Genomic DNA, 8487 nt, shown 5'->3' on the forward strand with positions numbered 1-8487 from the left:
AATTCTCCTTATAAAACAAACTAATTTGTTAATGAATTTTTTGCCTTTATTTATCGTAGGAAATTGAGATTAGCACTGCAAAGTGCCTCCCATCAATCTCTCTCCTATAGCTGGCCTCAGAAACAGTCTGTTTCCTTCAAGTAAGGGTGTGTGTGTGTGTGTGTGTGTGTGTGAGAGAGAGAGAGAGAGAGAGAGAGAGAGACAGAGAGAGAGAGACAGAGAGATTTATCATTCGTCGCTGTGTGTGTGTGTGTGTGTGTGAGAGAGAGAGAGAGACAGAGAGAGAGAGACAGAGAGAGAGATTTATCATTCGTCTCTCTATTCGCTACTTCTTGAGACAATGTCAAACTTGGTTAAGGAAATACCTTGCTACCAGCACAAGTATCATTTTCATTTGTGCAAATGAGAGATTATTGATTTTTCTCACAAGTTTATGTCATATCCTTTGGAGGAAAGTATTTTGATGCCTTTCTCTTAAATCTGCAGCCATGGGTTCATTCTCACAAATTCTTGCTACACTTTTTAAAAAATTTTTATTGTTACTTTTTTTTCAGATTTTACTCATATATTGTGATTTGACTTACATATTTACTTTCTTTAAAGGTGGACATTGGATTTCTATTCTTTGTTATGTTTGTTGTATTTGTATGATTTCTCAAAGGAGAAGAGCAAAACACCTACATGATTTCCCTATTTTAAAACAAAATGTTAATTTTTTTATAGACATGACTATATCTTTGTCTTGAAATATGTTGCCCTGAAACTTTCAGGAATAAAGATAGTGAAATAAAATATAGTAAAGATGATAGAAATGGGATATGTCATTACTATGCGTGAACAGTAAATTCTTATCAGACTGCCTCCCTCATAGATATCTGACAAGCACACAGTGCTACTGTGATTGCACACCATGGAAAACCCATCAGGGCCCTGCGTGGTTGGCTAATTAAACTTCACATCATGACTTAAGCAACTTTTAGGATAATTTAAGAAATATGCGAAGGACTTGAATATTCTAAAGATCAGGAATAGAGACTTGTCCAGTAAGTCAGCAAACCATCAATGCCTACTTTATAGAAGGCATTATGCTAGGTGTGAGTTTATTCTTATACTTAGCATCAAACAGACCATTTACATTAAACTTGACCAGAGCCAAGAGAAAATGGTTTCAACCAGAGATGTAATATATGTAAAATGAATCAGTTAAAGTGAGAATTTAAAAAAAAACATGTAGGGAAAAATTGGCTTTTTGAAGTAATGAAGACCATGGGAGTAAATAAGATAGTGAAGCTCTCATGACCATTAACTTTTCTTCTAAGGATCTTGACATGTGGAGAGAAAAATTAGGATAGATAGATGAGTTCATTTGAAAGTATAAGTGAAGAAAAGAAAGATTAAGTTCATATTGGAAGTTTGTTTTAGTTGTTCTTCACACATATTAACCTACACAGTGAAGTTAAAATCTCTTAAATTTCAGATTGTGGGTCTTATTTGAAATCATCCTGGCTTAGCTTAATTTTCAACATTTTGCAGTTGCAATGTGTTTCCAGTATAATTAAAAAGTAAATTCGTTCTGTGTTCTCTCTCCCCCTCTCATTTTCACCAAGGACGTGAATTCTTAAAAAATTTGCATAGTAACATTTACTTTCTTTTCTGCTCCATGAAGGAATATAATTAAAAAGGTGAAAGGCATTGTACTGATGGTTTATAATGCACTAATTTATAATAGTGTATTAGCATTCTGATTAAAATAAAATATCTAATGGAACTGGAGAAAGATTTCCCTCTTACCCTTCTCATTATATGTGTGGTGAGTCTGAGATTCAAGCAATGTTGCAGCAGAGAGGCGATCATAAGTGAATGCTGCTTAGGAAGCTATTCAACGGGCGTTTTTAAGCAGCTGTTCCCAAGCTTCATTAAGACTCATTATGAGTTGTCATGTAATGGAGAACTTATATTTTTTGATGATCTCTGCATACTAGTATAGATAAAAGTATGTCTTAAGGCAGAACTAAAAAGAACAGAAGTTGGTACATATTAAAAATAGATTACTAAAATGTCCTAGTTAGCTGGCACAGACCTTAAAAGCTCAGTACAATCATTTAGATTTAAAGGGAAAGATAAAAAGTGACTAAACTCACTGAGCTTTTAATACATCAACAGTTATATTTTAAGAAAAAAACTCTATACTTTTATATGAAAGGTACCTGGGGGTCCCAGAGATTGATTTGTACCCCTCATGATGGGAATTCAGAGAGCTGGCATGGTCATGCCTGAGAGAGGCATCCTGATGGCTTTTCTAATTGTTACCTGCCTTCAAGAGCAGGTAGAGCCACATATTCCTCTATGCATCACACTCTGGACACCTTTCTCACATCACAAAAGTGAAAGGCTGTTTTTATACTTTGTCAAAGCACGAGGGTTATTGATACAGCTAATTTTGTATCAACAGTGACCTCCAGAGTTAATATTTACATAGAATGGACCTTGGGAGTGGGAGATGTGTTTGAGGGAGGCAGTGTTAGAATTGGTTTGAAGTTTTAGAGCTATTTTTACAGAGCAAACACACTGTTTTTTTTTTCTTAGATTGTCAATAAAAGTAGTGAAGATTTATGAGAGATTTATTTAGTATTATTTATACTTTATGAAAGATAAGAAAATGCCAAGTATTCATATCAAATATTATCATTGCTATCAATAGGAGCTGTATTATGGGTCTGATGGAAATTAACGATCATGACTTTAGCACCCCAAAACACTCCTCCACAGGGAGAGCTGCCACTTACCCATCAAATGTAGCACTTCCTAACAACAAGCCCAGTGACCAGGAGCACTCTTGTGACCACCTTCATATCTAGATCTCCATGTCTCAGCGTCATCCACAGCCCTCATCCCCAAACTCAGTCACATTCATCCAGAACTTTGTATCCCTTAGAAAAATTGGGAAAATGCCAAGCAAGTGGTTTTCCTCCTGCATAGTGATTTTCTTCTGTGAAGAGGAGACAATATGTAGCAGGTACATGGTATATTTACCAGTAGGAAGCAGAAGAAGAGTAGCTCACCATGATGTTCAAAACTGCTCAGAGAAAGCATCCCTTCACTACAGAGATCCAGATGTGACAGTGGTATAGGAAGTGTGCTCTGGGAGCTGACAAATACAATCCGTGTAGCCACATATACTGCAGAACTGAGCATGAGGAGCACCATCTAACAAAAATCGCAAAGGCAGAGTAAGAAAAAACAAAAACAAAAAACAAAAAAACAAATGCATGCTCATAGAAACGTAGGAAAAGTGTAATGTTTCCTTTACTCAAGATTGATGTAAAAGGGAGAGAGTTGGTGTTAGATGGGGAAGAGAGTAGCTCTGGTAAAAGAGCAAGTTGAATAAAACAGGAGTGTGTCAGGTGAAAAGAACATTTTCCTCTGGTATTAGAATTTTCCAGAGAAACAAATCCAATAAAATCTGTCTACCTATCTAGATATAAATATAGATATAGACATAGATATATATATAGGAAGAGATTTACGATGAGGGATTGGCTTACATGATTATGGAGGCTAACTCCCTGTAATTTCAGGCTGCACCTGGGCTTGAGAACCAGGGCCACTAATGTTGATGTCTGAAGGCAGAAGAAGATGGATGTCTGCACTCAAGAAGAGAGAGCAAATTCACCCTCACTCACCTTTTGTTCCATTTGGGCCCTCAATGGATTGGATGATGACCACTTACATTGGTGAGGGGGGATCTTCTTTACTCAGTTCACTGATTCAAATACCAGTCTCACAGACACACCCAGAAATAATACTTTACTGCTATCTAGGCATCCCTTAGCTCAGTCAAGATGACACATAAAATTAGCCATTACAGCTCTGTTCTTGATATATACCCAGATTGTAACCACTTTGTTTCTAAAAACTTTTTTTCTCAAGGTAACGAATTAATTTTGTTGGTTAATTGTTGCAAACCAGATTGTTGAATGGCTTCATATTTGATAGTCTTTAAACCAACATCCTGATTTTACCAGTGGTTTGTTAACAATTTGCAGGCACAAGGAGAATTAATTACCATTGGTTGCCTATTTAATTTATTGGGGAGTAATCTAGGTAGGATATGAGCATCCTATTTTAATTGCTCTTAAGAGTGTTCAAAGATTAATTGAAGTGGCAGGTGACAATATTACTGTTTAGGATGACCTATCTAATCCCAGTGTAGCAAATCCAATGTTCTCCCTCACAACAGGCTTTCTCCTGTCTACCCTCTCATCACCACAGAACTTTGGATAGTATCTGCAGTTTCAAAAGATGCTTTCATATCTATTATTTCACAAGCCTGTGAGGAAAATAGGGTCAGAATTACAATCCCCATTTAATAGATGAGGAGACAGGTCAAAGAGGCTACATGAATTGGACAGGCCGTGTAGCTAGTTAGTGGCTGACCTGGGACTTCAACACAGGTGTTCTGAAATCTAATCTTGAGAGCATGTCCTCTCCATGAAAACACATGGTCACACACCTAATTACAGAAGAAGGGAGTCCTAGGAAAGAGATGAACTATTTTGCTCAGTCCATTTTCTAGGATTCCTGGGAAGATTTTGAGGTCAAGCCTGGATTGATACTGATTAATTCCTGCTAATAAAGCAGACTTATTTCAGAAGTTCCTGTAGCCTTTATTTGTTTGCTTTTTTGCAGTTGTGTTTTAAAACTATTTCTATATTAAAGAAATCGACTGTTAAATATACCATGCTCTTAATAGTAATTCAAAGTCTACATAGCTAGCTCAATATGTGAAAAGATGACAGGCAATTTAACTTTGCCATGCAGACTGTAGTTCTGCCTTGTAATGGATAGTACTACCTTAGTTTTATGCTGCATTTCCCTGTGTTCCTAAGGATTTAACAAACTGCACGGCTATGTGAATGACCTGTTCTCCCCATGAAAGATGGCAAGCATGCTGTGATGACAATACCATGCCATCAGTTTTCAGAAAAAATCCTCTCTGTTCCCCATGCAGCTACTAAAATAGAAAGGGCTTTGCTAAACTAAAACGGAACTCAGATGCTAAAAGGTCATGGTCTTCCATTATACATTTTTGCAAGCATCGTCCCTAAAGGTTATCATACAGGATTTTTGCTTCTTTAAATACATATCAGTTGAAATGGCTCATCTTTCTTATGTATCATGCCCGTGTTTCGCTGATGAAAGAGAGAAATAATTTTGCCATGCCGTTTCATGCAACCTTTCTTTCTCCACATGACAAGCTCTTTCATTTCCCATGTAACTTGAACTGCTCTTTTGATAATACTTGAGGTCAGAAGGAAATGGGATTCAGATAATATCATTTAAATGTAGTCAGAGACGATTCACTGAAAGAGCGTTTGTTTCCTCTTTGTATTATTTGACTCAGTATCAAAGTTCCAATTTGTTCTCTGTGTTTTCTCTTCAATTTAGTGTATTTTCAGTAACACATAGTGTATCAGTTTCAAATAGGAGTACCACAGAGTATGGCAGGGACCACAGAATTTAATATGAGTGAATTTAGGGTCTTAGGTTCATGAAACTGACCAGCTTTTCCCAAGATGTATTATTCACCAGAACATTAACGTTATAGTATGAAAAGGGTGGGCAGGAGGAAGGATATTTGGGAATTGTTATATGCACGCCTTCCTTTGGAATTCATAAGGCACATTAGCATATGAATGGCCCTAAGAATTCTTAAGGTAGGTAATTTTGTTCAACTTTGTTTAACCTAATATTTATCAAGTTCATTTCAGTCAATCACAGATATTTCAATGAACTTCTATTATAGGCCAAGCATTCAAGTTGCATAGAAGTTGCGATTTAGTCAGAAGTCTAAGTTGAAAGTACTACAAAGAGATAAAAAAATTGTAAAAATCCTTGTCCTTATGGAACTTGCATTACATTGGAGGACACAGACAATATACAAATAAATAAGTAAAATGAATAGTATGTCAGTTGGTGCAAAGGGCTGTAGAGCTAAATAAAGGGGTGAAGAAATGGGGGGTGGGGAGGGGGAAGTTGAATATTCATTTGACCACAGAATCTGTACTGTACACACTTATTAAGGTCTTGTGGAACTGGGGTTCAGCAGAAAATATTTTGGGTTCCACTGAGTTGGACCTTTAGTCAGGAGCCTTGGTTAGTTCACATTCCAGATTCATACTTTATGTTTCTTTACAGAAGATGGTTTATTTTTAAAGTGCCCTCTATCCCAACTGTATTTTTCTGAATTTGACTAATACCTGAAATATATAACCTAGTGCTTATATAATACTTCACAATTTTTAAATGAGTTTTGTCCTTGGAGGGAATGAAATAGATAACCAAAATTCAGATTAATAACCACTAGATGTCGGTGTTATCACTGGGGAACAGAGATGATCTTAAATCTCCTTAGCAGGCTTGGTTGACCTAGATAATTCACAGCATAAATAGATATTAAAAAATATCTTCCTAATCTATTAAAACATAACTATGTAACTTTCACAAACACTTCCTAGATGATAAAGACAAATATAAATATATTTGGAATAAAATTTAAAGAAACATAAGAATGTAGGCTTATTTACCAATTAATCAAGTGAAACATTTTATTGAAATATCTTATCTGTGATATTTCCTCAGTGTTAGTTAATATATTAAAGAAACTTCTAATGAGCAACTATTATGTATTAGGTACTCTACTAGGCACACAGAAGAGTAAACTTAATAAGCTACTGTCCCTTAGAACAAAGGTAGTTCATAGTACAATGTGATAAGGTAGTAAATTTTTAGAGACACAGATGACAAACACATAATGTGGAGGCAGGAGGAGGGAGGTGGAAAAGTGGCATAATCAGCTTCACAGGCAGTTCAGATGCTACAGGGAGGACTGACTTGCAGAACAAGTCTGGAGGAATAAAGAACTTAGGACACTTTTGCAATAATACAGGCAAGAGGTAAAGAGGTTGGCAAATATTTAGACCAACTTACTTCACAGAGAAATTAGAAGCCATCAGGCAGCAACTCTTTCAATTCCACTATAACATCTGTAAAAATATGTGCTCATTGATCAATTTTTTTCTCTCTCTTTTTACTATGGCACATAGGTAGCTCTTTTTTAATGCAAGTCTAATGTGTCTACCTGTCCTTGAGACCTTATACCCTTTCTCTTGTCAAGGGCCTTGTGGTATTGAGTATTCTGAAATTTCACTATTTTCCTCTTTCATAGGTTTCTTCCAGTCAGAATTTACATATGCTCTATTATCTTTAATCTTAAAAAAGAAGAATCCATCCTCCTAATCCACCAACAGAGAACCTCCAGTATTGCCACAAAAGTCTTACAATTGCCACCTTCAAGAAATCAATGGCACTTGCCACTCATTCACTTCTCAAATGGCAGCAATATGCCTCTGTTCACACAAACTGCTCCCACCAATGGTTACTCAAAACATTCATATTCCAAAATCCAATGTGTGCTTCGTTCTTCACCTTGTTTGATGGTCTCATAGCATCTGCCGCTGGTGAATATTTCCTGCTACTTGAAATACCATCTTCCCACACATTGTATTTTCCTAGTTTTCTTTCTAATTATCACCACTGTTTATCAGGCATTTCATTGCCTTCTCTGCCTCTCCCTTTTTCTCAGTGATTTGGTTTAGGTCCTTCCTTGTTCTCACTCTCTGCACTTTCTGCAGCTAATACTTAACTCTCTTATGCCTAGCTATTTTTATCTGTATGCCGAAGATGCTGAGGTCTTTGCCTTCAGCTCAGTTCTCTCTTGTTTTTTGCTTAAAATCTTCAAATCAGATATATTAAACATTAACACATCATTTTTCTCTTAAAACTTGCTTCTTCACCAATGCTCAAACCAGAAAGTTTGGAAACATCCTCGATTTTTCCTTCTACTTTTGTGACTCCATCCAGTAAATTCACTTACACTCAAACTTATTTGTTGACTACCTATCATATGCCAAGTGCTCAGGATATGGTAGTGAACAAAAAAGGCAGATTTCTGAGCTCATGAGCTTAAAGTTGAGTTGGAGAAGCAGACAAAAAAGACAGTAAGTCTGGCCTGCCCCGTGGCTCACTCGGGAGAGTGTGGCACTGGTAGCTCCAAGGCGCAGGTTCAGATCCTATATAGGGATGGCCAGTGCACTCACTGGTTGAGCGTGGTGCAGACAACACCATGCCGAGGGTTGCAATCCCCTTACCGGTCAAAAAGAAAGACAATAAGTTATACATCATAAATCATGATAGATATTTTGAAAGGTACACTGTGAACAAGAGTACTGGGGACATAACATTTAGACAAGGGGTTCAGGGAAGTGCTACTTAAACTGAGACTTTGAGCATAGTATTACATCAGTTATGTGAAAGGTGGGCAAAGCATGTTTCACACAGAGGGAAAAATGTATGCAAAGTCATTAAGATGGGAAAGAATTTGCCAGAAGGCCAATAAAAAAACTGAAGTCTGTTTGCATCTCTCTC

The sequence above is a fragment of the Galeopterus variegatus genome, unplaced genomic scaffold, assembly GCF_000696425.1.
Source record: "Galeopterus variegatus unplaced genomic scaffold, G_variegatus-3.0.2 Scaffold494, whole genome shotgun sequence".
Taxonomy (NCBI): domain Eukaryota; kingdom Metazoa; phylum Chordata; class Mammalia; order Dermoptera; family Cynocephalidae; genus Galeopterus; species Galeopterus variegatus.